Source organism: Triturus cristatus, chromosome 11, assembly GCF_964204655.1.
Source record: "Triturus cristatus chromosome 11, aTriCri1.1, whole genome shotgun sequence".
NCBI classification, from domain to species: domain Eukaryota; kingdom Metazoa; phylum Chordata; class Amphibia; order Caudata; family Salamandridae; genus Triturus; species Triturus cristatus.
The window spans coordinates 907,058,877-907,084,770 of NC_140594.1; the positions used below are offsets into that span (position 1 = coordinate 907,058,877).

At 47.6% G+C, this 25,894-nt stretch overlaps 1 protein-coding gene across 1 annotated transcript in view; it reads left to right on the plus strand.

The window, feature by feature from the left end:
- Nucleotides 1–25,894, plus strand: part of DHX36 (DEAH-box helicase 36) — a 357,256-nt gene that overhangs the window by 201,846 nt on the left and 129,516 nt on the right. The window lies entirely within an intron of this gene.

Here is a 25,894-nt window from a genome sequence, read left to right on the forward strand (position 1 = left end):
CCATGACACCAGATGCGGATTTAGAGCTACCTTAGTCTTTCAGTGACATTTTAGCTGAGTTACTTTCGAGGCTGTCTTATCCCCCAGACATAGGGCCCCAATATCTAATTGTTTGTGACCAATGTGCAGATAACTAAACTTGGGATATTAAAATTAGGGCTCTCGGTTTTAAGGTATCTATTCTTTTGACATTTCCGTCTGTATTTATCCATATTTATTTTTGGCTAATTTTATCTGTATTGATCCATATTTATTTTTGGTTTTGTGGAAAAATGAAGCTGAAATTAGTATATTCCCGCATTTATTTAACTGGTAAATATGCACTCATACTTGAATGCCTACTAGATTTTAATGCTGTAAACACCCACAGAAGATATATAAATGCATGTATAAGAAAATATGCATAATTCAGTATCAACCATGTGCATATCTACTGCTGTTAAAGCCTCTTTACAAAAAATCTTTTTTTTTTTTTTTGTTTAGTACCCTTACCTATCAATCCACACAGCTATTGGCCTGGCAGTCATGACAGACAATATTTAGAATTACTCAAAAAGCAACCCAATTTCCGTTGTTATCCACATTTAAAAATAAATAGACAAGAAAAAAAAGTTTTCTGTCTGTATTTATCTGTAAAAACGGAAAACAGGGAGCCTTACTTATAATGGATAGAATTCAATTTCACAAAGGGGATGATGGGTTGCTCGGTGAAGAATCTGCGACTAAATAGTTGCGACTAGAAGGTGCATTGCTGAAGGTAAGTAACTTGTTCTTCTAATAGAGATTTACAGTCCCAGGGTCCTCACCTTTTTAATAGATACCAAGCTGTATCTCTCTGGAGATGGGTCTGCGAATTGACTCAAATCAGAAAGTCCTGCAGGATCGAGCGGACATAATGCTACTCTTGGTAAACCTGACTCTCCAGACAGCAGTGCTTTGTAAACCATGGAAGGACGCCCACGGACCTGCCAGGCATATGACTAAGCCGGTGACTGCAAGTGCTAACATAGTGGAAGCAGATTTGACCCTGGTAGAATGAGCATGCAGTCATACCTGAGGCTGCATTTTGACCCATGCCTAGCAGATCTTAATAGAGAGCACAATCCAGTGGAGATGGTACTCTTTTGCACTGGTGTGCCTTTTTCTGCTTCAGAGAATCATCACAAAGAGCTGATCATCCACCCTTGGTCCAGTCATTGTAAAACCTGTGCGCTCTCTTGTTATCCAGCAATAGAGCTTCTCCTCCTCCTTAGAGGGGTGAGGTGGAGCATAGGATTCCGCAGGGTGATAGTTTGACCGACGTGGACTGGCATCACAACTTTTGGAAGAATTTATGCTTGCATCCTTTGCATTTGCGCAGAAGGCATGCTGCCAGACTCTTCTCCCAATTTGCTGTAGATATCCAGCTTTCATAATGTACAGCCTGCTGTGTGCCCATTCTGCACTGGCCCTGTGCCCCTCTGCGTTCAGCTTTAGGCGCAGCGGATGTTAGTTGCTGGTCTTGCCTGGCCTTAATTTGCTAGCTTCTAAATTTCATGCAGAGTAATTGAACTGCAGCTAAGTTATCAGTGTTAAAAATCTAATTGCTCTCCTATTTACCTAGGCCCCCCCACCCTGCGGATCTACTTACAACTTGACATCATCAACATAAACTTGCCAAAAGTCTGAATTATTTTTTTATATGGATTCATCAGACTGGGACAAATGTATTAGCATGTGGATGCTTCTTGTACCCACTGCCTTGAAAGCCCCTCCACTCCCTCCTAGATGGGGCTGTCTGCAATTGAGAAAGCCAAGAGTAGGCTAAACATGTTGTGTTTCTCCCACATTTTGTGCAGGTCCATCAGAAGATGTCAGTTATAAATATATCAAAAAAGTTTTGATCTTCCTCCAGTCTACCTTTTGGTCTGCACAAAACCTGATATACCTGCACTGGGTGTGAGAACTAACTGCCTGCCACATTTGGTGCCGATTTATCAAACCGTGCTAAAGATTTAAGCAATTGAACATTGTATTGTCCCCTTTTAACTGCCCACTCTTGATGGATTGGTACAATACTTGACTTACCAATCAAAAAACAAAACCTTTAGGGCTTCTAGCAGATTTTGTGCTCTCCTGATGCTGTTAGCAAATGACCACTTTTTTTACTCCCTCCTTTTTAACTCTGCCCCCCAAACTTTGCAATGAAGCTGCATGAACTTAAACATATGAAAAGAAGAATAAACATCCTTGGTGGCTGCCCATTTTCCACAGATCCATGAAATGGTGCCAAAGTTATTAGTAAATCAAAAATACTTTTCAGTACAACCCCAATTTTAACGTTGCCCACCTCCCAACTAGATTTTCATGAAACCTAAAAATCTGCACTGGGTATCACTTGCTAACTACTTGACACTCTTCACACCGATTGAGCAAACAGTGCCAATGGTATAAGCAAACAAACATTTTATTGACCTTCCCCTATAAACTATGCTCTCTTATAAACTATGCTCTCTTATAAACTATGCTCTCCTATAAACTATGCTCCCCCATCAACTATGCTCTCCTATAAACTATGCTCTCCCTTCATGGACTGGCACAAAGCTTCACATGCAAGTTGAAAACTATTTCTCTCCCAGGGGATACTCATCAATAGTCATAAGCACTGTATAAGTAGTCCCGCCTACATGCGGGGACCGCGGAGCATTAACAAAAAATTGATATATATATATATATATATATATATATTCACTGAAAAAACCATAGGTTTCACACACGTTATAGTTAGGAATTAGCATTTAAAAAACCTTGCAAATTCAGTGAAAAAACCATAGGTTTCACACATGTTATAGTTAGCTGGACATTTTACTCATAAAAAACCAATGAAATTCCCCCGTTATAGTTAGTGCAGGCAACTATAACTCACGCGACCGCAATCCTCTGCTGATGCTAATACTGTATTTAGACAATTATTTGCCCATGTCTTCTTCCATTAAATTTTAGCTATACATATATTACAAATATTTTTTTTTCATAAAGACACATATGTCATCAGCAGAGGATTGCGGTCGCGTGAGTTATAGTTGCCTGCACTAACTATAACGGGGGAATTTCATTGGTTTTTTATCAGTAAAATGTCCAGCTAACTATAACATGTGTGAAACCTATGGTTTTTTCACTGAATTTGCAAGGTTTTTTAAATGCTAATTCCTAACTATAACGTGTGTGAAACCTATGGTTTTTTCAGTGAATTTGTACGGTTTTTTAAATGCTAAGTTACTTTACGCCATTCGTGGCGAGCGCGCCCACTTAACGCAGTTCGTTCCGTGCGCGCACAGTGAGCACGCGGTGCGCTTCGCGCACCGCGCGCCCACTTTACACAGTTAGTGCCGTGGATGGGCCATGTACACACGATGCGCTTCGCGCACCGTGCGCACATGGAGGACATATTCAGCGCTTCGTTGTGAAAGTTAATCGTTTCGATTTCGATATAGTTATAAGCCATGCATAAATGGTGCACGGCGGGCACCATTTACACACGGGGTGGGGAGAGTGTGGATAATTTTTTTTTTATTATTTATTTTTACCGTACGCGTACGGTAAGCGTAATCGTCGATTTTTCGCGAAAAAAAAAAAAACACATACATCAAAAGCTAGGTGGTTAGAAGCTGTCTAACCAGTCCGTTTATATGTTTTTGGCCTTTGTTTATCCTCTCCCCGTCAGAGTGCAAGAGAGAGAAAATGGCGGACGCCGCTTCCTGGTTTCGAACGATTCGAATGTTTACTAAGATCTAACAGCCAATCAGAATCGCGCTCGCGCACTGCACCGTACGCGTACGGTAAGCTTACCGTAAGCGCACCGTAAGCTGGCTCAGATATATATATTGATTTAAATGCTATTTTCTCAGGAACTACTGAACAGATTTACACCAGACCTACAAAAGGCACTTCCTTGACCTGAGGACTACCTCTCTGCCAAATTTCATGTTACTCTGTTCAGCCGTTCGGGCTGTAGCTGTGTCTAAAGGTCCTATGGAAAAATGCATGGGAAAAATGCGTTTTGGGACCCCCCTTTTATCTCAGCCCCCGCTTGATGAATCCCCCCGAGACTTTCAGGGTAGGAGCGGAGCATAGCGCCCCATTAGTTTTGAAAATTTCGCGAGGATTCGTCAAGCGGCGCAAAAGTTATTCCAAATAGAATGTTGCGGATTTCCTATGGAAACAGGGTCCTAACTATAACTACCTACTGGCGACCGCCAGTAGGTAATATATATATATATATATATCAATCACACCAACGGCCCCTCACATCGGAAAGACCAGGCACACACAATGGATTTGATGAGACCGGCAGCTTTATTGGCATGGCATTATGAATTTCGGAGTCAATCCTTCCTCGGATGCCTTCCTCCAACAAGACAGTGCTTCCGGGGTCCAACGTTGTATGACGCCTGCTTCGCTACGATAGGCGAAGATTACACGGTATATATATTCAAATCTGAGGACTAGTTCTGTGTAAACATACATCAATATATATAATGCATATATAATATACAGACATGTATATAAATATGCAGCCTAAAATGAGGCTCAAATATGCCAGTATTACATTGTATTTTCCATTTAAAATAAATCATATATAACAACTGTTAGACCTGTCAGCCCTTTGGGTGGTCCCTCCTCATCATTATTTATTTTGTCCCACTTTTGCCTCGTGTTGCTGCAGATTCAGGGAGCCATTTTATCTACCCCTGAAACTTCTGTCTGAGGGCCTGGAGCACAAAATGGTGGCCACCTGTGACATCACCAGCATCCACTGGAACCTACTAGCACCTTCCAGAACATTCCAGAACCCTGTGACCGTTGGAGGCGGTTTAGAATGTTGGGAAGCTAAGACAGAGAGTTGGCAGTTGGAGCTGGCAGTTGGCACCTGACTGGTGAAGAGTGAGCAGCAGAAACCTGAAGGAGGAAGGAGTGAGGCAGCAGGGGTGGAAACTTGTGCCTGGAGTGGGGTCCATAAACCCACCCTTGATACTAGTCCCTACTGACTGAGCCCAGCCTGGAGCCCTGTGTGGGAAGAAGTAAGAAAAACCATCTTAAGGACCTGGACAGCAGGAACAGGCCTTAGAAGTCAAGAAAGCAAGTACCTGACCTGGATACTGGTTTCCCTGGAGCCGGACGTCGAGTAGCCTGGAGCCTGAGGTGGAGAAGCGGCGCTGACTGGAAAAGCAGACGTCGTGCCCAGAGCCGCCAGAGATCGTGAGAGGGCGCCGACGGAGGACGTGAGGTGTACCAGAGGTCGAGGAGGAAGTTAACCAAGGTCGAGTGAGCGGTGTCAACGGGGGAGTGAAGTCTGCCCTCCGGAGTCGCCGGAGACCGAGGTGAAGTGTGCCGGAGGTCGGGAGTGGAGATCGCACTCCGGAGTCGCCGGAACCTGAGAGAAGTGTACCGGAGGTCGGGAGTGGAGGTCGCACTCCGGAGTCGCCGGAAACCTAAGGAGAGGAGCACCGGAGGTCGGGAGTGAGGATCGCACTCCGGAGCCGCCGGAAGTCGACATCGAGTCAAGGCCGGCCGACGTCATCGAAGTTGAGGTCGCCATGGGACCGGAGCCGCCCGAAGTCAACATCGAGTAAAGACTGCCCGAAGCCATCGAATCGGAGGTCGAGATCGAGCCGAGGCCGCCGACATCGAACCGGAGCCGCCTACCGGCGTCGTCAGGAACTGACATTGTGCCGAGGCCGCCGACGTCGAACCGGATCCGCCTCACGGCGTCGACACGACTCCAGCGGCGTCGGAACATCACAAAAACGGCAGTAAGTGGAATAGAGGGCGCCAAAGGCCCTGTGGAATCCTAAGAGACTACTCTAGGGGTTAGAGAGGTGCTGGAACCAGCTGGACTGTGCCAGGGGTGAGCTGGGACTAATCTAGAGGGGTTGTGTGGAGTGAGAGAGCCAGGTCTCTGGTATTCCCCCCTTGATCTACCTCAGTTTAGGCCTCAGCCTTGTCCAAGCCAGGGAGTAGACACCCTCAAGCCTTCCACATCCCCACAAGCTGTGCCTGGGCCAAATTAGCCCATAGTAATCTCAAATGTGATCTGATTCTATGAGTGTCACTGTCAGCTTTTAATTATTTATTGGAGGCACTGTATTTATTGTATTTAACCTATTTATTGCATCTGAAAGAAACACGTTAGTTAGATTCCTCACCTTAGAATATCCCCAGGCGTCAGACTGGATCTGGAAGATTTTTTCGTCAGCAATACCCCTTGCGCGTCGCTAGGCGTCGTCTGCGGCTCCGCGTCCGTCGTCGGCGTCGTGCGCCGGGATGACGTCGTCGGAGTACTTAGACGCCGCCCTCGCGCGCTGACGTCAGTTCTTCTTTTTTCCGCGCCAGTAAGCGCAGATCCGGGAGAGCTACCCCTTTTAGTCTTTTTTGACTAAATCTTTTTTGATCATTTTTGATCCTTGTCTGTCGACATCTGGTGCCGGTAGGATGCCTGGGTTCAAGGCTTGCGAGGATTGTCATCGACTGATGTCGGTGACCGATCACCACCGCCGGTGCCTCTACTGCTTAGGCCCCGACCACGACGCGGAGTCGTGCAACGACTGTCAGGCCCTGACTTCGAAGGCTAGGCGGGAGCGGTCCCGCAAGCTTCTCGAGCTTCGCCACTCGGCTCCGCGTCGTGCGCGATCCCGGTCCAGGAGGAGGTCCAAGGATCGCTCGCGGAGCCCTAGCCGACGCCATCGATCGTCCGGCTCCAAGTCGTCGGGTAAGTCCAAACGCTCAAAGAAGTCCAAGAGGCGACACCGCTCTTCGGACTCCCCTCGCCGGTCGCGCGACTCGGCCGAGGGTCAGGGTGGTTCCACCCCCGCGGCTCCGGCGGAGCTGCAGGTGCCGCGTCCGCCCCCATACCTTCCGGTCCCTGGGACTGACGCGGCGCCGGCGGAGATCAGTGCCTTCCTCTCGGCCATGAGGAGCCTGGCCCCGCCGTCGACGCCCGCTGGCGCGCCTTCGGGCCCCGCGGACTCGACTGGGCGACCTCGCGTGCCGGCGGCTCCGGCCCCGGCGCCGTCGACAACTCCGGTCTCGACGCCGCAGGTCCCCGCGGGGCCCATGCCTGGGCCCCAGTCGACGCCGGTTGACCTAGTCACTCCTCCACCGGTGCCGACGCCTGAACCGCCGGCGCCGCCGACGCCTTTGACGCCGCCACCCCAGTTTAGCCCTCATCCGGACCCGGCGCGGCGTCGACCGACGCCGCATCCGACGCCGCTTGAGTCCTACCATCTCTACAGTCCGGTTCCGATCATTCCTTCTGTTTATCAGGAATCGGAAGAAGGGGGCGACTGGGAGGGGTTCGAGGACCCTCTGGCTGTTCAGTCACAGCTTTCTCAGGACTGGGCAGATGAACTGGGGGAGGCCAGTGGGCTGGACACCTCGCCAGACACTGGATTCACTTCTCCTCCGACCGTGGCTTCGGAGGAGGGTGCAGCATTTTCTGTGGTGCTGCGCAAGGCGGCCGAGGCCCTTGGGCTCGAGTTGCCTGCCGTGGCTGTGAGAACTAACATCCTCACTGAGGTGCTTCAAACCTCAGCAAGCTCCACTGAGCCTCTGCTGCCGTTCAACGAGGCCCTCACTGACGTTCTGCAGGGCACCTGGTCCAAGCCCTCCACAGTTCCTCCTGTGGATAGGAACGTTGCCAGGCGCCACCGCCCTGCTCCGGGCGACCCGAGTTTCCTGTCCCAACACCCCACCCCCGAGAGTCTGGTTATCCAGGCCTCTACCTCCCAATCCTCCTTCCCGACCGCTCCGCCGGACCGGGATTCCAAGAGACTCGAGCAGTTTGGCAAGAAACTGTTCTCGTCCCTTAGTTTGGGCCTGCGGTCCTTAAATACCGCCTGTCTCTTGGACCGTTATTCCCATTCCCTGTGGGATACGGTGGAGGACGTGCTGCCCCTGTGCCCGGAGGAGGTCCGGACGCGTCTTACCCAGGCTTTGGCCGATGGGAGGGATGCAGCACGGCACGCCATACGATGTGGGCTTGACACCACGGACTCGCTGGGTCGGGCGATTTCAACCACGGTGGCGCTCCGCCGCCACGCCTGGATGCGGTCCACGTCATTTTCCGGGGATGTCCAGACCACCCTCATGGACATGCCCTTTGATGGCACTCGCCTGTTTGGTGAGAAGGCGGACAGTGCGCTGAACCGCTTTAAGGACTCCCGGGCTACGGCCAAGTCCTTGGGCCTCTCGGCTCCGCGGGCGCACACCTCCGCTTTTCGCCCCTTTCGTGGCCAAGGAAGGGGCGCCTCCTCACGTCCGCAAAGCCACCAGCCGCAGAACCAACCTGCGCGCGGTCGCGGACGTGGCTTCCGCCGTGGCGGAAATGGAGGCCGACGTGGTCAGCCCACTTCCACCCCGGCAGCATCCGCCTCAAAGCCCTCCTAGTCCGAGCTTTCAGGCCCATACCACGCCAGTGGGCGGCAGAGTTCGCCATCACCTGCTCCACTGGCGGTCCATAACATCGGACAGGTGGGTGCTGCAAATCGTCCGAAGGGGCTACTCCCTCCCCTTCGAGACGACCCCTCCAGCCATGCCACCGCAGCGCCACCGTATCTCGGGGGATCATTTGAATCTTCTCCGCGAGGAAGTTTCGGCTCTCTTGGCCAAGGTGGCCGTCGAGCGCGTTCCGAGCCCAGAAGTAGGTCGTGGTTGTTATTCCCACTACTTTCTGGTTCCCAAGAAGGGCAAAGGGGGCCTACGCCCTATCTTGGACCTCCGGAACGTCAATGCCTTCCTCCGAAAGGACAGGTTCAAGATGCTAACGTTGGCTCAGGTTTTAGCTGCCCTAGACCCTGGAGACTGGATGGTAGCGTTGGACTTGCAGGACGCATATTTTCATATCCCCGTCCTGCCGGCCCACCGGCGTTACCTGCGGTTCACGGTGGGCCAAGAGCACTTTCAGTTTACCGTGCTCCCCTTCGGCCTCACCAGTGCCCCTCGGGTGTTCACGAAAGTGTTGGCGGTGGTCGCAGCTCATCTGCGCAGATCAGGGGTTTCAGTCTTCCCCCTATCTCGACGACTGGTTGTTGAAGGCGGGCTCGCCCCAGGCAGTCGTCTCCCACCTCCAGACTACGGCGGATCTCCTGCATTTGCTGGGGTTTTCCATCAACGTGCCAAAGTCACACCTGAGTCCCTCTCAGAAGCTCCTCTTCATCGGAGCGGTTCTCGATTCGGCGCAGTTCCGGGTCCATCCACTGGAACAGCGGGTCCGGGATATACAGGCCCTGACTCCCATCTTTCGGCCTCTATCCCGGGTTTCGGTCAGGCTAGTGTTGCGGCTTCTGGGGCTGATGGCCTCCTGCATCCTACTAGTGCATCACGCCAGGCGGCGCATGCGGGCTCTGCAGTGGGACCTGAAGTTTCAGTGGGCCCAGCATCACGGCAACCTGTCCGACCATGTCTTGATCTCGGAGGGCACTGCACAGCAGTTGCAGTGGTGGCTCACGGACCGCGAGTGGGTCAAGGGCAAGAGCCTCTCCCTTCCCCAACCGGAGCATGTCGTAGTGACGGATGCGTCCCTCCTGGGTTGGGGTGGCCATATGGGGGAGGCGGAGATCAGAGGCCTCTGGTCTCCGGCGGAGTCTCGTCTCCACATCAACCTGTTGGAGTTGAGAGCGATCCGGCTTGCACTGAAAGCCTTCCTTCCCTCTGTCAGGGGAAGTGTCGTGCAGGTGTTCACGGACAACACCACCGCCATGTGGTATTGCAACAAACAGGGCGGGGTGGGGTCGTGGACCCTTTGTCAGGAGGCTCTGCGCCTCTGGACGTGGCTGGAACACCAGGGCGTCACCCTAGTGGTTCAACATCTGGCGGGCTCTCTGAACGCCAGAGCAGACGAACTCAGCCGCCGGTGCATGATGGATCACGAATGGCGTCTGAACTCCGAAGTGGCGCAAGGTCTCTTTCAGCAGTGGGGAGAGCCTTGGTTAGATCTATTCGCCACCGAAGAGAACGCGCAATGTCAGCAGTTCTGCGCGTTGGAATTTCCAAGGCGGCGCTCGCTCGGCGACGCTTTTCGTCACGAGTGGAGTTGCGGTCTGTTGTACGCCTTTCCGCCTATACCACTTCTGCCCAGAGTGCTGAAGAAGATCAGGCACGACCGGGCCCAAGTCATCTTGGTGGCTCCGGATTGGGCACGAAGATACTGGTATCCCGAGCTACTCAGTCTGTTGACCGATCCCCCGATACGTCTGCCCCTTCGGGAGGATCTTCTGTCGCAGCAGCAGGGGACGGTCCTCCACCCGAACCTGTCCAGCCTCCACCTCCATGCGTGGAGATTGAGCGGCGGCAGTTGATGCCATTTGACTTGCCTCCTGAAGTCTGTGATATCATTCTGGCAGCCAGGCGTCCCTCCACAAAGTCGGTATACGCCTGCCGGTGGAACAAATTTGTGGCATGGTGCACAGCAAAGGCTGTGGATCCCCTTTCCGCCCCTCTTTCTGAGGTTCTCCTCTTCCTTCTTTCTCTGGCCCGGCAGGGCTCTGCCCTGGGCACCCTGAAAGGTTATCTTGCTGCCATCTCCGCCTTCTTGCGGCTTCCTGATCAGCCTTCTCTTTTCAAGTCCCCTGTGGTTACACGCTTTCTCAAAGGCATTACACACACGTTCCCTCCTGTCCCTTTTGTAATGCCTCAGTGGGACTTGAATCTGGTATTGACATTCCTGATGTGCGCTCCCTTCGAGCCTCTCCACAATTGCCCTCTTCGTCTTCTAACTCTAAAGACTGCTTTTCTGGTAGCCATCACCTCGGCTAGACGGGTGAGTGAGCTCCAGGCTTTATCTTCAAAGCCTCCTTTTCTATCTGTTCATCCGGACAAGGTTGTCCTTCGGCCTCGTCCCTCCTTTCTTCCTAAAGTGGTGACTCCATTTCACCTTGGGCAGTCTGTCACCTTGCCCACCTTCTTTCCGCCTCCGCATCCTTCCAAAGAGGAAGAGAGGCTCCACCGTCTGGACCCAAAACGTGCGCTCTCCTTTTATCTGGACCGCACAAAACAGTTCCGGGTGGACGACCAGCTTTTTGTTGGGTACGTGGGCGCTAAGAAGGGGAAAGCTGTGCACAAACGAACCATCTCTCGGTGGGTCGTTTTGTGTATAAAAATTTGCTATTCCTTGGCTAAAAAGGACCCTCCTGTTGGGCTGCGCGCCCATTCTACTCGGGCCACGGCGGCTACTACTGCCTTGGGACGGGGAGTCCCTTTGCAGGACATCTGTCAGGCGGCGACGTGGGCTTCGCTACACACGTTTGCCAGGCATTATTGCCTTGACAGCCAAGTCCGGAGGGATGGCTTCTTTGGCCGTTCTGTCCTCCAGGACTTTCTGGTGTGATCTTGGTTCGCAGACCCACCACCGGGGATGGTATTGCTTGGGTATCTATTCTAAGGTGAGGAATCTAACTAACGTGTTTCTTTCAGATGAACAAGTTACTTACCTTCGGTAACGATGTATCTGTAAGAAACATTAGTTAGTTAGATTCCTCACCGACCCTCCCATCCTCCCCGTTCTGCGAACTGACATCTAGGGTTAAGGTTGTCCTTTCAGGCCCCTAGATTTTATTTTTGGCACCAGTGTCGGTCTTTGCATGGCTCTGCGTTCCTGGCGCGGAAGGCTATGTACAAGAACTGACGTCAGCGCGCGAGGGCGGCGTCTAAGTACTCCGACGTCATCCCGGCGCACGACGCCGACGACGGACGCGGAGCCGCAGACGACGCCTAGCGACGCGCAAGGGGTATTGCTGACGAAAAAATCTTCCGGATCCAGTCTGACGCCTGGGGATATTCTAAGGTGAGGAATCTAACTAACTAATGTTTCTTACAGATACATCGTTACCGAAGGTAAGTAACTTGTTCTTCACTGTATTTATTGGTCCACAGTATTTATTGATGCACAATATTTATTGGTTTACAGTATTTATTGCCTCAGAATATTTAATTGCCTGTATGTATTGCACTTATATTTATGCCTTCATTATTTATGATCACCCCTATTTATTGAATCATTAAGCCAGTATTTATTTGACCTGCACTATTTAAAAAGTTTGTATATTGTGATTGTTATTTATTTATCTAATCAGCAACTAAGAGAAAAAGAAGATAAAGAAAGATATTTTCATAATTTTTTACGGTGTAGAGTCGTTTTTGGAACGGATGCACGCATGGTTATTGTATGGGTATGTCGTATGCTTAGCACGGTGCCTGATTCCTGACCACTCGAGCCAAGCTACCACAGTGTATGTCTGGGAGAACACCACCACCCTTCCAGTGTGGGAGTGTTTTTCTAACAACAACATTTCCATGACCTAGAGAAATTTGCCCTTAACTTACTTGAACATAGCCTTTATTTTCAAAGAAAAAGGCAAGGTGAAAGCAGGCAGATTAGCCCAGCAGGTTGCATATATAACACATCAAAAACTGGCGCCGTGCCTTTAAGACCTTCTGGACCTCCAGGCTCCCATCATGCCTCGTGAGTCACAGTTAGGTTAGTTCTTTTTTTCTGGCTCCTTCTGTGAGGATCCTGGAGCATTGAGATCATCAGTTAGTGGATTTCTCGCACTAATTGGTATTTTGAGGTTTAATTTTTTTACTTCATTCAACGTTTTTTTGTACTAGCAGTTCTATTTTATCATATTTTCCGATTTACCAGCTAATTTTCAAGTCCGAAATGCCAGCCTTATTTAATAATTGTCCTTGCTGTGGGAAGAAAATGGCAAAATCTGATCCGCACTCTATCTGTATTGTGTTTGCCATCCTTACACGGACCTTACAAGTGCTACTACTGCCAGCAGTTTTCCAGAAGGACTCTTCGTGAAAGGGAAAAGCTCAAGCTGCATGCCATGCAGGAGAGAAGAAAGGAGGCTAGAAGTGGCCTGGAAGGACATCCCTCTAAAGAGCCCACCTCTCAAGTAAGGTCAGAGCACAAGAAAAGAGGGGGGGGAAGAAAACATTGGTCAGATTAGCCGTCGAGATTACCCCTTTGCTCTCCTTCTGCTTCAAAGTCATCGACAGGAAGACCCTTATCACGGTCTGTGCCGAAGATCGGGTTGCCGTCCGAGCCGACGACGCCAGGCATGGCAAGTAAGTCTAAATCTAGACATGTGTCGGCTTCTCATCCACCGACATAGACCTCCACTCGCCGATGTCCAGGTCAGTTTCTCCTACGACAGCAGAGTGCAGACGATCAACACTGAAGATTCTTTACCGACAGGGGCGGTCACCTTCGAAGTCCCCTGTGCCGACATCAAGGTCTTGTGCGTAGACGCTCTGCTGCATTACCATCATCGATGGCAGGGCGAGCTCCATCATCGCCGTCGGGGAGGTCACCATCGGGGAGGTTGCTGTCGAGAAGAACTCCTTAGAGAGGGTCACCGTCTAGGAGGTCGACGTCGAGAAGGTCGAAGTCAAGACCTCCGGTCCTCCCGTATGTCTCCACCAGCTAAGAGACAGAGCATGAATCGGTCACCAGTACCGAAGTCAAGGGATCCTTCGACGTCGAGGGAGAATCAGGAGGGGGAAACTCAGGACCTTACGTCTAAGGGGATGACGTCGAGGAGTGCTTCATCCTCCCCAGGCCTGAGGATTGTTCAAATCACGCCAGAGGCTTGCCCGGCTCTAGAGAAGCATACGCCTCCAATCAATCTGTCCCCGAGATGGCTGAAGAGTATAAAGGAGTGGAAGATGCAAAGACGCAGTCCTGGGTCTGACTATTCCCAAATGTATCCTCCTTTTCTTACCTCAGATAGGCAAGTGCTTCCATCGACACCAGCCTCAAGATCGCCTCAAAGATCTCCAACTACAAGGGGACATAGATCACAATCACCTCTTGGGCATTCCCAGTCCAGATCTTAACGCCTAAAGAGCAGAGACATAGGTCTCCATCTTGGTCAACCAATTAGTCCAGATCTTCGGTGACAGACTACTCTCCTGCCTTGTCATCTACTCCTCCTATCTAAGTATCACCAGTGGATGACATCATTACATTTATTGAGGGCCTGTGCAGAGGGGCAGCAAAACTCAACATTGAGATGCCTTCCGCGACTCCATCAACATCTTTCATATTCGAGACCCTTCATCATAGGTCTTCCACTATACCTCTGCTTCCTTTGGTTCCTGGGTTACTAGAACTGGTGCTACATACTTTTTGAACTCCTGCGTCAATTTGAGCAGCATCACTGCGTATAGTAAGGGAATACAGAGCCCAGAACAGGATTCACTGTTCCTGAGGTCTGATCCTCCACCGGATTCTGTCATTGTGTCAGCAGCAAGGAAGGGCCACATGGAGGCTTCCTGCTCTGCAGTCCCCCCTGATAAAGAGAGCAAATCCATGGACTCCATCGGTAAGAGGATGTGTAACTAGCGCTTCCGCATTGTTGGGTCGATATGACCGTTCATTTTGTGACTAACTTTGAAGGTTTACTGAAAAACTAGCTAAAGAGGATCGACGTGATTTTCAAGAGATCTTGCACGAAGGAGGCCTGGTAGCGAGCCAGGTGATAAGTGCAGCAGCTGATGCATCAGATCTCTCAGCTAATGGCTATTCGCATGGCCTCTGCGCTAGACGATCTTCCTGACTGAGACTCACGGGCTCAAAACTTGAGGCCCAACACAGAATTCTTAACCTTCCAGTCAATGGTACCTCTCTTTTCAGGTCTCATGCAGATAATGAGATGTCAAGAATTAAGTCAGAACTGGACACCTTGAAGGCGGTCAGTCTAGAGAAAAGAAAGGACTTCAGACATCGTTATCGTCCTTATGAGCGCCACCAATACCAGCAGAGGGTTCAAACCCCTCACTGGTCATCGCAACATCATGCAAGATCGCACTATCACCAGCGGTGACCTGGGCGAGGACGAGAGGTCTCTAGACAAGCAACCGCTTCGGCAAAACAGCAGCACAAGCAGAGAGTTCTTGCTTCCCCCAGCTCTGTTACCCACTCTGGTGGGGGTAAGTATAATGCTTCATTGGGGCGAATGGCACAAAATAACACAGGACAATTTGGTACTCAATATTGTGCAGAATGGGTACGCAATCAAATTAAAATCCCCACCACCTGTAAAATCCCCACCACCTGCTTTACCCCCTCGGAGATCGGCAGTACATCAGCTAAAGCTATTTCGATAGGAGGTCTCCATCTTGTTACAAAAACATGCCATTGAAAAGGTTCCCTTGCTACAACATCGGCAGGGGATTTATTCCTGTTACTTCTTGGTTCCAAAGAAAGGCCCAAACAAGGAGTACAGACCTATACTCCATCTCAGAATCTTAAACAAGTTTGTTCTCCGAGAAAGATTCAAAATGTTGGCATTACACCAAATTGTTCCATAAATTCATCAAGGAGACTGGATGTGCTCCATAGACCTTCAGGATGCTTATTTTCACAAGCCAATTTCTCGAAAGCACTGCACGTTTTTACGATTCAAGGTAAAGTGAGAGCACTTCCAGTTCAAAGTCCTCCCTTTTGGGCTCAAAACGTCTCCTCGCACCTTTTCAAAATGCATAGCAGTTGTAGCAGCCTTCCTACGAAGCAAAAGATCTTTGTCTATCCTTATGTAGACGACTGGCTGCTCAAGAGCGCCTCTCCCAGTCTCCTGCAGGAACATCTACAGTACTGCATTCAACTCTTAAATCAGTTGGGTCTGTGCATCAACTTCAAGAAATCTATTCTCAATCCAACTCAAAAGATACACTACTTGGGTGCGACCCTAGACGCCGAAAACGCAAGAGCTTATCCTTCGGAGGAGAGACTATCATCAATACTCCAAAAATGCTCTACTCTCCTTCGCACACCTCGTCCCGCAGCCAGACAGGTATCCTCTCTGCTGGGCTCGATGGCGCCTTGCATTTTAATTGTCCCAAATGGCAGACTACAGATGAGACCGTTACAACAAGCGCTAGAGGATCAGTGGTCTCAAGTCTCCAACCACTGGGCGGATACCATACCCCTTCCTCACGCAGTCCAAGTCTCAATAAGATAGTGGATGCAGCGTCCTCATTTGCTGAAAGGAGTTACGTTCCACCAGGAACCCCCAAACACTTGTCACAGATGCGTCCCTCCAAGGCTGGGGAGCTCACATGGGACCTCTTCAGATTCAGGAGATGTGGTCGGAAAAGGAGAAAACCTACCACATCATGTTGGAACTAAGAGCGGTACATCCGACTATCAAAGTGTTCTTTCCCTCCATAAAGACACGCTCCCTGTTCGTTCAGACGAACCATACCACAACGACGTACTATCTGAAAAGACAGGGAGGGACCAGATCCACACCCCTGTCTCTAGAGGCTCAAACAATTTGGAAGTGTCTACTGGCAATGAACATGTCCATATCAGCAATTCACCTCCCAGGTATCCTTAACGTGCACGGAGACGACATAAGCCGCAACTTCGTTGAAGCGCATGACTGGGTGCTAAAAGACGAGGTAACACAAGACATTTTTCAGAAATGGGTTTACCCAGACATTGATCTATTTGCAGATGTGGCAAACGTAAAATGCTGCACCTTCCCATCCAGTTACCCTCAACCAGGCTCCAGAGAGAATGCACTTTTAGTCGATTGGTCAGAGAAATTACTATACGCTGTTCCACCAGTCCCTCTCATACCACTGGTGATCAACAATCTCTACAGATCCAGGACAGAGATGATCCTGATCGCGCCTGAGTGGCGTTGCCAGTGGCGGTACATGGACCTTCCACATCTTTCCAAGATGCCATACAGGAGTTTGCCATGCCATCTGGATCTGTTAACCAAGTTCGGTGGCAAGGTTTTTCATCTCAACCTTCCATCACTGAGATTGGCAGCATGGCTCATGAGTTCCTCCAATATGGTCATCTAGGCCTCTCGCAGGACTGTACGCAGATTTTGAAGGAAGCAAGAAGACCTACCAGAAATTCATAGGCTTTCAAATGGAAGCGTTTCTATCTCTGCGGTGTACAGACAACGGACATAATCACATTCTTGGTCAAGAACAGGTTATTCTTTCATACCTTTTGTACTTGGTTAAAGCAGGTTTACACTTTTCCTCTATTAAAGTTCATCCAGCGGCAATTACAGCTTATAGAAAGTCACCTACTCAGGTTTCTTTCTTTCAAATTCCATATGTTAAAGGCTTCCTGGAAGGGCTAAGAAAGGTCTACCTATCAATTTGATCACCTTCCCCTCCTGGGAACTTAATATATTTCTCTCTAAATTAATGTGTCCCCCCCCCCCCCCCCTCGTACCCTATTCCCCCCCTCACAGGGTGAGCGAGATTAAGGCCCTATGTTCTACAGAGCCTTATTTTGTTTTCCATGCTAATGGAGTGCTTATGAGAACACACCTGAGTTTCCTCATAAGGTGAACTCTGATTTTCAAATCAACCAGTCACACTCTACCCACATTCTTTCCAATTTGAGATGTCATCAGTGATGTCATCAGTGATGTCACTGACCATGTCATGAATGATGTAATATGTGACATCATCAGCAGTGCATTGCGGGCGCGCGAGTTATAGTTAGCAGAACTAACTATAACGGAGGAATTTCTATGGTTTTGTACGAGTGAAATGTCCAGCTAACAATAACACCCCTGAAACCTATGTTTTTTTTTCTGTGAATTTCAAAGCTTTTTTAAATGCTAATTTCTAACTAGAACGTCTCTGAAACCTATGTTTTTTTTCCAGTGAATTTCAAAGGTTTTTTAAATGCTAATTTTTAAGTGTAATAGTAGTTATACCTATTTTTTTGTACTGATTTTCTACAGTTTTTTAACTGTTTATTTATAAATATTTTATTCACTAAATAACATTATATATTTTTATGAAAATGGAAACAATTTTAAAAAAAATTAAATCTGAAATATTGTTTATTTTTTGTTTTATTTTTTTATTTTAATTTATTTATAGTATTGTCTTCTGTAACTTTTTTTTTTGCCATTTTTTTTTTTGCGTCGCGCACCCAAATCGTACACCTCACGGGTGCGCGGATTCTAGCCGCCATTTTAGAAACGTCGTGAAGGATCCGCGTACGGTGTGCGACGGCTGCGTGTTTTTCAGTTACATCATATACATTTAATATTACGTGATGTGCGCGATTGGTATGCGACGAGTCCGCAACTCCTGCTCCCGCGCATTCGCGACACATGCGCATTACGGTACGCGATGCTTGCGCGGTGGCGGGTCCCACGTGACGTCATATACGTGCTGGGGTGTGCTGGGTACGCGACTCCCGCAAAATCTTTTTATGTTCTAAAATGATATGTATGTGTGTTTAGTATACATATTAGGGCAAGAGACTATCTAAGATATTCATAAAAACAATATATTTGTACTTCTAATAAACTTATATTATTTTTAAATATATTTTCGCGAAGTGGCGTCGGGTGCGTGCTTCGTGAGCGCAGAGTGCGCAGATCCCATGTGACCTCAAAAAAAAATATTTCATTGGTGCATAACATTTCCCACTGTAACTATTGAAAGACCCCGCCCATTTAAATCATTCTTGTTGAAGCATCTTTAGAGAGATCTCTTTTCCTACAAGAAACCTTTTTGCTTGGTTTTTTTGGTGGTTTTCAAAAAATATCAAACAAAACGACATCTGGACAGCAGCAGGAGGAAGTATCTTTTGAAGAAGGATTCTTGCGGGAGGCACCACGTCCACAGAGGCCGGAATCTGTCGTGTGGAAATTCTTCACTTTTCCACCTGGAGAGAAATGCGAGAAAGGTGATGTGCAAAATTTGTGACCGAGTCCTGTCAAGAGGCAGTGAAAAAAATACTCTTGTGGCACTGCTTCTATGTACAAGCATCTCTGGACCACACATCCTCTCAATCTTGCTCGAGAGGAAATGAGGCGAGCTGCTTTGAACCCCTCACCTGCTGTGGCAAGTACATCGGGAGCGTCCTCAGCAACACCTGCAATGGACATTAGGCCACAATTCGCCTTTCTCGAGCAACACTGCGTGAAGTGTAAGAAACTTGTATGCTTCGGTGAGCAGTCGGCGGATGCAGTTTGTGCTGCGCAACGCAACCATCGTTGTTAATTTTTTTGTTTTTGAATGATAAGTAATTCCAAATGTTTCCTGTTTTATTAGTTGTTTTTTTTGTTCATTTTTTGAAAAAAACACCAAAATAAATACAAGTGTTATACAAAAAAAAAAGAGGGAAAAAAAAGTTTTTATCAGAACTACCTTATCTGGTTAAACTATAATTGCAAGGTAATGTGTGAAAGTTGGGTTGAATATATGTATACAGCATGATTGACGGAAAGAATGCATTAGTAGTGTATGGTGAATTTATCGGTGAAAATTTATGAGGAAGTACTGCAGCGTGACACTGCAAGCTCTTTAGCTGCACTGCACTGTGGCACTTAAGAAGCACAGGGATGTGACAGATGTACATGAATATGTTGCAACTCTGTGCTTCCCGCTGCACTGCTGCTCAAACTGCAGCCATGCGGTGACACAGGCACCCTTACACCATGGTGCAAGGATGTCTGTGTCGTGTGGAGATTGTTTTTGTGCAGGAAGGGACACCTTCCTGCACAAAAACAATCAGTAAAGGCATTTTCCTCTTTCAGTGTATGCTGTGGAATGCAGCATGCATTGACAGAGGAAAAAATGAGGAGAAATGAAAACAATTCTCCTCGTTGCGCCTTGCTACACCAACTCTAGGATGGCGCAGCATTCACACACATCTCCAGATTTACGATTTCTCATAAATCTGGAGATGTCTTGTTCTATGTGTGTTGCGTGGGAACACCCACAGCAACACCTATGGGACGCCCCTTCAACGCAAAGTTCTGTGTATGAAGGGGTCGTATTTACAAGGAGAGGAAAAACCACGCAGGGTGGCTTTTCCTCTCCTTGTAAATATGAAGGAGTGCCTGGCGCCATCACTACGTTACAAAAAGTGACGTACTGGTGGCGCAGGGTGCTTGTAAATCTGCCCCATAAGTGCTTAGGTATTGGCAGACTGATACAATAAGAACATAGTGCTGGATGGGTGATTGAAGAATTGCATGAGAATGACAGGAGGTATCGTACGCTGCATGGATACTACTTCAGTATTTTATGGAGTGGACCAATAGTATGTATCTGCTTAGAGATTTGTAGGGATTATGCACAAAATATTTTATGTGTACTTGTGTTGGTGCCTAGGTCATTTTATAAGAATACCACTAGTAACTGGAATGATGACAGTGCTGCAAAACAGAGTGAACACTTAATTTATAAGTGCTTACGTATTGGTGGAGTGATAGGATAAGTAGATAGTGGTAGATAAGTGATTAAAGAAGTGCATGGGACAGACTGGACGATTCCTACACTGCATGAGTACTAACTGGGTATTTAGAAGAGTGTATCAATAGTATGTAGCTAGTTAGAGGTCTACTTGGATAGTGCACTAAATATTATAGATGTACTTGTGTTAGTAGCTAGGCAATTCCATAAGTTCATGACTAGTAACTAGAATAATTGCAGTATTACAGAGTGTATAGTGAATTTATAAGTGCTTAGGTATTGGTGGAGTGATAGGATACGTAGATAGTGCTGAATGGTTGAATGGAGAAGTGCATGGGAGAGACCGAAGGATTCCTAGACTGCATAGGTACTAACTTAGTATTTAAAAGACTGTATCAAAGCTATGTAGCTGATTAGAGGTCTGCATGCATAGTGCACAGAATATCGTAGCTGTACTAGTATTGGTGTGTCTATGGTTTCGAGAAAGGTAGGCTGTATTTTAGGATGTGAGGAGGTGCATCAGATGATCACGTAGATAATGTCATCAGTGATGTCAATTGAGATGTCATCAGTGATGTCATTGACCATGTCATGAGTGATGTAATATGTGACGTCATCAGCAGTGCATTACTTTAATCCAAAAAGCTGGCGGCCATATTGGCCTGGTCACGATGTGAAAATTCAGGAATTGATACAATAAAGAAAAGAAAACAAGTGTTAATATGCACACAATGTCATTTCAGCATATCTTGCCCCGTTATCGCCATACCTGTATGTTCATCAACGTAACTTATTCATAATAAACATACTTAGAATTGCAAACATCAACATAAACAATGGACTACACATTACTTTAAAGTGAAAGGCTATCGGCCATATTAATCTGGGCACGTTGTGTATTATAATGGTTTTTACGTGAAAGAAAAGGAAATAAAGGGGTGTTAATATACACACACTATCCCTAAATAAAGTTCTAGCAATTATAGTTCCATTCACCGCTCATTTGAGATGTCACAAGTGATGTCATGAGTGATGTAACTGACCATGTCATGAATGATGTAATGTCTGAGGTCATTACCAGTACATTGCGGGGGCGTAAGTTATAGTTAGCTCAGGTAACTATAACTGCTGAATTTCACTGGTTGTGTATGAGTGAAATCTGAGTCTAACTTTACCGTCCCTGTAATCTTTGTGTTTTTCAGCAAATTTCTAGTTTTTTGTTTAACGTTAAGTAAGATGCATATCACAATGGATGGTGGGGGATTGGAAGCAGGGCCTGGCATTGTGCTGCCCCCGCCCAAGCTTGCTGCTCCTGCCTTCCTTCCTCCTAGCCATCCATTGTCCAAGTCCATGTCCCTGCTCCCGTATTACAGCCCTGTGTGGCCGTTGTTCTGCCACTGGCCTTCCCGCCTTCTCTGAACAGTTAGCTTGCTGCCCCATCCGTCTCCTCCCTATCCTCTGTTGTCTGAATCCATGGACTAGCCTCCTCCCTCCTGCCATGCATGGTCTGATGTGCTGCCACTGCCCTCCATTTAGCATGATGTACCAGTCCACTCCTCCTGCCCTCCATTGCCCAATTATATGCCCCATCATTGACCTCCTGCTTAGCCTCTGTGCTTAGCTTGCTGCCCCTATTCTCCTTCCCCCTGCCCTCCGATGTCTTTGTGCGTACCCCTGCTCCATCCTTTTTGCCCACCATGTTCCATGGACCTGCCACTCCTATCTACGCTGAGTGTTCTGTTGAGCTGCCACTCCCCTCCCACCTGCCTAGCATTGTCAGATGACTGTAACCTGCCCCTGCCACCTCCACCCTGCTTGTCCACATTCCATGCCCCTATCCCCTTCCTCCTGTCCTCCATGGTCCATTTTACTGCCACACCCTTCTGCCCTCCCTGGTCTGTTGTGCTGCAACTGCTCCTGCCTGCCTGCCCCACGTGGTCTGTTGTGAGGCTCCTTCACCTGAACTCTCTTGTCTGTGCCCAGGTTCTGACCCTCCCTTCTATCCTCCATGGTCCTCTCTGCATGCCCCTGCACCCTCCTTCTTGCCCATCATAGCCATTGTGCTGCCATTAACCCTCCCGCTTGCCATGCATGGTCTTCTGTGCTGCCACAGCCCCTCCCACCTTCCCTCCATGGTCTGTGTGTATGCCATCATAGTCTCACTGTTGCTCTCCATGGTGTGTCTTGCTTCTACTGCCCATCCTGCCTGAGCTCCATGGTCATCTTGCTGCTCCTGCCCTGCCCCCTTGCCCCCAGCCCTCTGTTTCCATGTGCAGACCCCTATTCCCTCCCTCCTGGCTTGTCTGTTCCATTGTAATACCCCTGATCCGTCCCTCCTGCCCTTTATGGTCTGTTATGCTGCAGCTTTCTCTCCTGTCTGTCCATTATGGTCAGCTAGCTACCATTGCCTCTTTCCCCTCTGTTCCCTGTTGTCCGTGTGCATGGTCCTGTCCCCTCCCTATTGCTTTCTATGGATTGTTGTGCTGCACTCCCGTCCCGCATGCCCTGTGTGGTGTATTGTGCTGCTGCAAACCCTGATGCCTGCCCTGTAGGGTCAGTTTGGTGCACCTCTCCATGTCCCTCCTGTCCTCTGTTATCCGAGTCCATGTCCCTACCCCAATTCCTCCTGCCTTCCATGATCCAATGTACCATACTTGCTAACATTTTGAACTTGGTAAGAGGGAGATTTTGGAAAAAAACTGGGGTATTGATTTTCCCCTTTGAGTTACATTGAAAAAGAGGAGATTGTAGACAGGAGACAGAACAAATAAAGCCCATTTGAGCTTAAAAACATTGGACGTTTCCTGGCTGAATCGCGTCTGTTGGCATGTAGGGTTGTACTACCACTGCCTCTTCCTTCTGCCGGGAAACAGCCTTTACCACGAAGCATTTTCAACGCATTACGTTTACAACGATACACTTACCTCGTAAACGTCTTCACAACGTGTAATGCTTCAACGACCATCTTCACCACGCAAGCAACGTCATCACGGAACAACGTCATCCTAATCCGAAAAAAAGCATCAGTCCGTTTTCAGTGTCGGCGGAGACCTGCGGAAAACGGAAAAAAAAAGAAGAAAGGGGGCTTGGGGGGGTCTCCCCCCCCAAAAAAAGAAAAAGCGGAGTAAAGGTAAAAACAAGGTAACGGCAAAGCGTGGAAAACACATTCCGTTGTAACGCATGCGTGGTAAAGGCATGCGTTGCAATGGAATGCGTAGTAACAACATATATTCCCTTCTGCCCACAATGGTCTATTATATTGCCACAGCCTCTCTTTCCAGTCCTGTATTATTGGTTTGTTGCCCCTGCCCCCCTTTCCACTGCCCTCCATAGTCTGTTGTGCTGCCACTGCCCTTCCTGCCTGCAAAGTGTGGTCAAATTGTTGCCTCTGCACCCTCCTACCTGCCTTCAATTTTCAGAGTCTGTGCCCCTGGCCTCTGCCTCTCAACAGTATCCTAATGAACAACTAGATTGCTAACATTCTATATTTATTACAAAAGTGTGGAACGCCTGACGTCATCTTGATGTAATCAAAACTGTAATACCTAGAGCATTTCCTTTAGAAATTACATATATGAGAGGGTCATATTTGCATCAAAATTAAGGTTAGTGCTCTAAAAAACTAAAATGAGGACATATTTTTTGAGTTTTCAAATAGCGACAAAGCACTTTTAAATTATTTGTTATCTTTGTTTTTTTATCCAGTTGACCACTTGATTAAATGTTGCACTTAGGGGAGAGGATGTGGTTTGCAGCTGGGAAACCAGGTTGGAGTTTCTGCTTCAGCTCGACATTCTGTGATTCTGGTCAAATCACTTAATCTCCCTAAGTCTACAACCAAAATTAATTTGTTCTTGTGTGATGTAACCAATGCTCATGTAAAGCATTCCAATACCTGACAAGTCTGCACTATATAAAACTGCAAAAACACAAAAAATAAGTGTTTTGCACACTTCTGTCATTGGGCTACATGTGGGCTACATCTGGATGATATTTGTGCTACATTTGGGCTCTTTTGTCTCTGGTGGCGATCTTGGGAGACTTATTTGTAATGAAGTTTCCTAATTTCCTCATTTACTGCAATCTCCTCAGTAGGAAATACTTTCAGTTGTTTACTTTGTTTCCATCAAGAAGGCATTCAGATGTGTCACACATTTGCCATAAATTCCGAATATTAGCACTCTAGTTGCTCATTAGATCGCTGTAGTAAAGCTACTGCTCACCAGGGAAGTCTGCTGCTGGTATTGAAAATGCATGTTTCAATCTGCATGTCAGAATTGTTTCATGAAATAGAAGAGGATTTGAGAAGTCACTCAAAATGTGCCCTAATTTTTCATTCTGCAGCACTAATAATACTTTCTATGGCAAAATGAACCCCCTCATTGTGTTCCTTTTTAAATTTAATGTTTTAAGAGTTACCACTTTATTCCAATCAAGATGGCTTCAGGTGTGCCATACTTTTGTCATAAGTAAGGCTGTTAGCGCTCTAGTTGTTCTTTGGAACACTCTGGGAAGCTGCAGTAGAACAAAAAGGAATCAACTGACAGTCTCTGCCCTTGTTGGATGTACATGTTTTACTGAGAATGTCAGACTTCATTCTCACATGACTAAGAAAGATAATGTGAATTTACAGAAAATATGCTCTCAGTTTAGCTTATAGATCACCTTCCAAACCTCTGTGGGAAAAGCATGAGAAAATGGTTTTCTCTCAAACATGATTCATGATATCCCAGCAGAAGGCTTTTTCACATGGTAAAATCACCTTGGAGCACACCACAATTCCTAAAATGAGTATGGTACCATCAACAAATGATTTGTAATGTAACTAAAGTCTTAAAACCTTCTATTAACTGCAATGCTTTTTAATGAGGTGCTATCATGTATATTGGTCCCAAGACTTCTTGGATGAAGTGCTGACAACCAATCAGATCTCACGATGAGATGTGTGGTTAGGCTCCGCCCAGATATATATATTTCTTTTTCCATTAATATTTTAAAAACTACTGAACAGATTTACACCATTTAACTAAAAGGCACGACTCTGAACCAAGGGCTACCTTTTTGCCAAATTTGGTGTAATTCCGTTCAGCAGTTCAGGCTGTAGCTGCGACTAAAGGTTCCTATGGAAAATTGCATGGGGAAAACACGTTTTGGGACCCCCCTTTTTTCTCGGCCCCCACTTGATGAATCACCCCGAGACTTTCAGGATAGGAGCGGACCGGAGCTGGCCAAAAGTTTTGAAAATTTCGCGAAGATTCGTCAACCGGCGCCAAAGTTATTGGGAATAGAATGTTGCGGATTTACTATGAAAAATAGGTACTAACTATAACTACCTACTGGCGACAAATGGAATAAAGTATACCTACTGGCGACAAATGGAATAAAGTAAAGTCATCTTAGCACTTACATCGGGTCTGTGTCCATCTTTTCGGTGTGGATTTTACCGATTGTGGAGACGAAAGTGATATATATATATATATATATATATATATATATATTTTCACTGAAAAAACCATAGGTTTCACACATGTTATAGTTAGCTGGACATTTTACTCATAAAAAACCAATGAAATTCCCCCGTTATAGTTAGTGCAGGCAACTATAACTCACGCGACCGCAATCCTCTGCTAATACTGTATTTAGACACTTATTTGAC